The 6,779-nt window shown below is 30.1% G+C and overlaps 1 protein-coding gene across 15 annotated transcripts in view; it reads right to left on the bottom strand.

Moving 5' to 3' along the window:
- LOC117180904 (angiogenic factor with G patch and FHA domains 1) overlaps positions 1–6,779 on the bottom strand; it is a 600,913-nt gene that overhangs the window by 554,211 nt on the left and 39,923 nt on the right. The window lies entirely within an intron of this gene.

Raw genomic sequence — 6,779 nt, 5'->3', positions numbered from 1 at the left:
TCGACACCTTGACAAATGTAATTCCATGTAGAAACATGCGTTTAAATAAAATATTTTACCAAAAAAGTTACCCACGCTTTAACTTGACAGACTGTATCTGTGGCAAATTGCGGCCCCTCGTGAGCTGTTTCTACTTTTACTTTCAAAGATGGGAATTTTCATCTTAAGACAAATGTGAATGGCCCAGTCGGAGTATATGACCAGATGGCAAGAGGTACTCTAAGCAGAAATGAACTGCAATGCGCCGTGGACGATTCAGAATCGCAGGCTTGCATAGAGTACTACCATAACCTATTTTCTCCGCATATGGTTGGTAATGTGGCCAGATTCAGTGAGAATGTAGTGTTTGTCAATGACCCATGTACACCACTGATTGTTTGCATTTTTCCGAAAACACTGGCATCAATGAAGTCAAATTTTTCAGTCGTTGTATTTACAACGGTACGTCTTTCCACTCTGTCCTTTATCAGAGACCGGAAAGAAGAGATGGTACCGTCATGTTATTGCAGTGCGGAAACTATGCGAAAATTTAAAAATGTTGTTTGCATAAATGAAGAATTTTACGCAGAAGTTGCTGTGCTGGAAATTGAAACAAATGCGAATGGCGCATTGAATGTGAAGCATTTAGCAAAGCTTCGTATGGAAATCGAAAACCATAGACTTGTACGTGGAGTGGACATTTTAGAAAAATGTATCATTATAAATATCGAAAACGATGCATACATCTCTCGTATGCCAAACAATTATGAGATCCAGTAGTGTAATAGAAATCCATTCGTTCTTCAGACAGCACGAGCCCCTTCCCCTCAACGTATCCTAAAACATATGTGATATTTTACATCCGCATTAAAAAATACGTCGACATGACCTGAAACATGCGGAAGTCCAACACTATCCGAGTAAGGAGCCATATTTTAATTTTTCTAATTTTGACAACTGAAATTGTCATATTGTTTTTTTAATCGACAAGCGATCACCTCGGACTTTCTAGCGACTCTACATATCGGCCGATTTATTTTTCTTTCGACTGGATTAATTTCACAGGCCCACAAAAAAAACAAAAGTGTCTGTGCAATTGACCAGACCTATATATTCTTATGTATTTTTCGACGCTGAATCCGAATTTGCAATAAAAAAGTAGGGTCCAGCTACTTTTTTATGGGGTTTTGCTCGAAAAACCTCATTTTTTACGTTTTTTTCATGTTTTTTTTAATTAAAAAAAATAAAGAAAAATTTTATCTTTTTGACTTCAGAATCGAATTCTACGGGAAAAAATAGATCGAAAACCATGTTTTGATTTTTTTTTACAAAAATTTCAACCCACCATACGGCGATGAAAAGGCAGAAAATCGCGAAAAGTGAAAATTTGCTTCAAGTTTGATTAAAATGACATTAAAATCAAGTTTTACGATTTTAAACCGATTTATAAACATTGAAAATACTTTACTGGGGGTTTTTGAGGTCGCTGCTCACGAATTTTAAGTCATTTTTTTCAAAAAACAACTCCTAGTCGGCATAAGTGGACAAGAAACGTGATAAATTGATATTTTTTTTCAAAAAATCGATGTTTTGAATACTGTTCTGGAGGTTTTCCACTACATGAATCACAAAACTAGAACTTTTTTCGACCCTTGATCATAAAGTAAGACTTAGAACCTATGTATAGCGATATTCATGAACTCCATTATAATATTTTTAGCTTCTTTTAAGAAGTGCCTTAGAGTTTTAATGGATTAATCAATTGAGTTTGTAGAATTTTCGCTAATACTTCGCAACTACTACTACTACTACAACTCTAAGGCTGGACCCTACTTTTTTATTGCAAATTCGGATTCAGCGTCGAAAAATACATGAGAATATATAGGTCTGGTCAATTGCACAGACACTTTTGTTTTTTTTTGTGGCCCTGTTTTTTTAACCCAAAAGAAAACAGAAAATCGAATAAAGTTAATATTCGGATTTCCTTCTATTAGCACTCCTATTCGTGATTGTGCATTCTCTTTTTTTAAAGGTTTTTCGGTTTGAAGGAACACTTTCTCATAATCGAAGGTTGAACGGATGTACAAGTTCGGTTGCCAACGCCGACGCACACGCCCTTTTCCAAAACGCAGTTTGGAACGCATTTCAAATTCTATTAAGTTTTTCACGCCAGTAAAATTGCGTTGCGATCCCACTATCGGCAAACACCGCACTGTTATCTGGGATATTCATATTCCTATTTTATATGAAAAAGAAGATTAATTTTCTACACAAAAGTTATATTTTCAAATTTATTTTATTACATATACAATATTATTTTATATTTCATATTCATATTTGCACCGTTCGTATTCACCACAGGGAGTACATTATGACCGATTTAACATTTTTTTATAAATGTCCACCATTAAATTATGTAGGTTTTCTTGCAAATTTTCTATAAATTAAAAGTAATCGAAATGTATTTTGAAAAAAATGTTACCATCTAAAGATTCTTAAAAATGGATATAAGAAACTTAAAGTGTTTTTAAGTTTTGGTTTGAAGCTTTAATTTCTCAGAGTGGCCATTTTAATGGGAAAAAATAATTTTCAAACATCTCTCGGTTCGCAAACATTGTTTATGATTGAAATAAAACACGTTAAGCTCATGAAGGTGAAAAATTCGATTAAAATATGAAAATGTGTAATAAAGTATGAGATATACTCAAAATAATTTTTTTTTCAAGTTTCCTATGAATTCTAGTCTATTATATTTCTTCTTTTTTAGGTTTTCAAAATGCATAAAAAGTTGTAGAATTTAATTTCAGTATCTTTGAAAACCTACATTTTCGCAAACATTATATGGAAAATTTGTAATTCTTTTATTATTTCTGAAATTCGTTTAAAGCTTCTAAACAACTGTTTCTTTAATTCGAATTTTCCCTAAAACTTTCAAGAAATCCTGCAAAATGAAAAAAAAATCACTTAAAATGCTTGAGCTAATTTTTTGCCAATTGTGGAAATCTTTTTAAATCTTTTGAAATGTAATCTTGAAATTATTTTTTAAAAAAATCATTTTCTAATTTTAAATTAAATATCGGTAAATTGTAACAAAAATGCAAGTTTCATGAATCGTATAGATCAATGGTTAAAAAATAATCCACGCTATATCTTTCAATGCTCTACATTGAAGAATGAATCAACTAATCTGAATTTTTTTTAAATTATATCATTTTAAGCAATTTGCAGTGAAAAGCATTAAAACTTGAAAAATTGCAATTTTGTTTTATTATAACACTTTCTAAAATAGAAGTTAAATTCTTTTCATTTTAAGTTGTTATAAATTAATAATTGTTCAATTGTTATGTATGCATCCAAATTTGTTTTGAAATGTTTTTCAATATTCTTAAAAAAAAGTTTTTTCAAGAATAATCTTAAAAGATGTGTACAGGAATCTTAAGCATGTTTTTTTACAATCTGAAAAGCTTAAAAAATAATTTCAAAACTTCAAAATATTATTTAAAGATCTGCAAAATATGCATTTCCTTTAGAAAAATTTCGAAACATTCCAAATTTAGAAGTATTTATGAATCCCTTCAAAACTTCGAAATATCTGTAAAAGTTAATAGAATTTTTTGTAAAGTTATAATTACTCAATGTTTATTTCTAGTTCCTAATTTGTTAAAAATTTTGTACGTATTCTGTGAACAATAATTTTTAAAAAATCGTAACAAATGTTCCGAGAAATCTTAAAATTAATTGTCTACGATAAAAAACAATTTTCAATTTTTATACGAATTTTAATAAAATTTGTGTGTATAATTTTTCGTTTAATTATTTGGAATCTTTTCAAATGTTGAATTATTTTTGAAATTCTTTAAAAACTTCTGAATATCTTTTTAAATTTTCGAATTTTCCCTAAAATTTTTACAAACACGTGCAATTTAAAAAAAAAATCTGCAAATTATCCCGATTTTTTTTTGAGAATTTTGGATATCTGTTTAAATCTTCTCAAATTCACTGTGAAAACTAATGAAAGGATTTATACGAAATAGTCGAATTTTTTATCCGGAAAGATGAATTTTCAATAAAAATGTAATTTCCCAATGAAAGAAAATAGTTTAATTTCAAAGAAAATAGTTAAATATAAATATTTCTATGAAGTTTCCACTGTTCTCCACGGGTTTTTATCCAGACACAAACGCTAAACGCCGCTACGCTAGCGTACGGGCAACCAAGCGTAGCGCAACCTAGAGATCGTGTTTGGTGGATCTCGCAATTCGCTTACGAAAGGTGATTCGTCGCGCTATACTCGATCGCTTCCTGTAATTTTGTAAATATAAGTTTTGTGTATAAAATTCGTCTTCTTTTCTTGAAAGTGCAACAATTCAGCAGACAATTTTTTCTGTATACATCCAAAATTCCACTTTTTCCTTGTAAAATTGATCTCTTTTGGTAAAAAAATTCGTTTTTATTTTACTTGAAAATTCAACTATTTTATAGAAAATTAACTTGATTTGGTAGAGGATGCAGCTATGGGGTTAAAAATTTACCTTTTTTAATTGAATTTATAACTGTAAATTTAACTATATAGGTAGGAAGTTGAAGTAGTTGGTTAACAAATAACGAACATTTTTGTTTCAAAGTCATCTTCAAAGAAATTTCTCAACAGGGTTCATCTATTTTGTTTGTTTTCAATTTGCCTTTCTGCTGGAAAATGTGACTACTTGTTTGAAAGCGTAACTACTTTATAAAAAATTCTGCTGTTTTGTTAAAGATTCATAATTGTAGTTGAAAATTCATCTCTCCTTGAAAATTTAAATGTTTTCTTTCAAGTTCAATTTTTCTTTGGAGGTTGGAAAATTCAAATATTTTGATAGAAAATTCAACAATTTGGTTAAAAAGAAATGTTTTGCTTGAAAATTTAAATCTTCTGCAACTATTCACTTGAAAAAAACTTTTTTGTTGAAAATGGAACTAGAGAATGATATGAAAATAGAACCACTTGGTTGAAAAATCATCTATTTTGTTAAAAATTATATATTCCGGAAGAAAATCCAAGTTTTGTAGAAAATTAACTGTATTGTTGGTATTTTTTCCTTTTGGCTTAAAAATTCATTTTCTTCTGGTACAAAACATTAATATTCTTGGGGTACAAACACAAATGCATAGTTAAAAAGTTTGACTGTAAAATTTTACATTAACTATTGCCTATTTCATTTTTGATTAATTTCTTATCAATTATCATCTAATTTATTTTTCAGGGTATATTCTATGGATTTTTTAGAACTGCCCGATCTGCCAGTATTCGATTTTTAAAAAAAAAGGTCCAAGATCTCGTAATCAGGCTCATTTCGCTCTCTCTCTCTTCCTCCTCCTCTCTCTCTCCCTCTCTCTCTCTCTCTTTCTTTTCCTCATCTTCTAAGTGACTTTTATAACTGCCCATTTATTTTTAGAACTGCACATTTTGGTTGGACTGCCCGTTATAATAGACCCTGCTATTTTGATTTTTAAAGTATTAAATGAAGGAAGTGAAGAAAATAACTTTTTAGGTTACAAGTAACGTAACTGTAACTAGTAACCTTTTTCAACCAAGTATCGTAACTGTAAGTAGTTTGTCCAAAAAAATTCACTTATCTTTTTGGCATTTTTGATAGCAACGTTTGTCAGAGAAGCTTCGTTCATATTAGTAATGAATAGTTAATCATTTTTTATAAACAGAAAACTATTTATACAGCTCTATTTCCCGCATTCGCTGAACGTGCCTTTATTGACATTGTTTTTGCTACAATTTCTGTTTGAGATGCATCGTTAGATTTTTCATGCTTTGTTCATAATAATTTCTCGCTTTTGTTAGTATTCTAAATATTTTTCTAAATATCATTACCTACTTTTATGTCACGGAAATTTCTGCAGTGACTTTCCTCTGTACTGCATGCGTACTTGTACATAAAGAAATGGTATTTTGCTACTTTTCATAAGCCTTCTAAACATAAATTGGATAAAAAAAATGCACATTTGATGGCTAGTGAGAATATATTTGTCTTAACAGCGTTTATTCATTGATTAAAATGGTATATCTATTTAGTACAAATACATACTAAGCTTGCTAGAAATTGCATTATGAAATGCCAAAATATATGTTTTCGCTGGATGTTGGCCATTGATTCAAGTAAGCAATTAGTTATACCGAAATTTCGATCGATTATGTGTGATTGTTTCACTCATCTCCTTGAAACACGGTCGATTTGTTACTCCGCCGGAAGTTACTGTGTTACATTGCGATACAATCGTCAAAGCATTACAGTTGTTGCGAGACTGTAATGCAAAGTGACGTAAGTTACTGCATGGTAATTAAAGACATTTGTTTATAGTATTTGCACTAAATTTGATGTCATGATAACTAATCAAGAGACATATGTTAATTCTAACTAATGTTATTTTTTACATCATCCTTATGTAAAATATATTGTTTCTTTTTGAAGTCAACTTTGTTTTACGACGACTTTTTCAACTGATAATCAGCTCGTTCACCTGACGCACGCCAATTTATGTCCGATTGAATCAAATATGATCATTTCAAACTGCACATTTCGTTTATTAAAATGTACTACGGACATTTTTGGAGGTACCTTTTTCGAACCACCCTTTTATGTATACAATCGATTATTCATAATTATATTATAAATAAATTCTATAGATTTTAAACAATTCGCCAGCACAGAAAAAAGCTGGTGTTAAATTTGTTGCAGCTCAAATTTCATTGGGCTCCCAATGATCATTTGAGAGAGTTTTCAAGTCTCAAATGTATTCCTCTGAAC

The sequence above is a fragment of the Belonocnema kinseyi genome, chromosome 9 (assembly GCF_010883055.1).
Source record: "Belonocnema kinseyi isolate 2016_QV_RU_SX_M_011 chromosome 9, B_treatae_v1, whole genome shotgun sequence".
Classification (NCBI taxonomy): domain Eukaryota; kingdom Metazoa; phylum Arthropoda; class Insecta; order Hymenoptera; family Cynipidae; genus Belonocnema; species Belonocnema kinseyi.
This window is presented reverse-complemented; position numbering and strand designations above follow the sequence as displayed.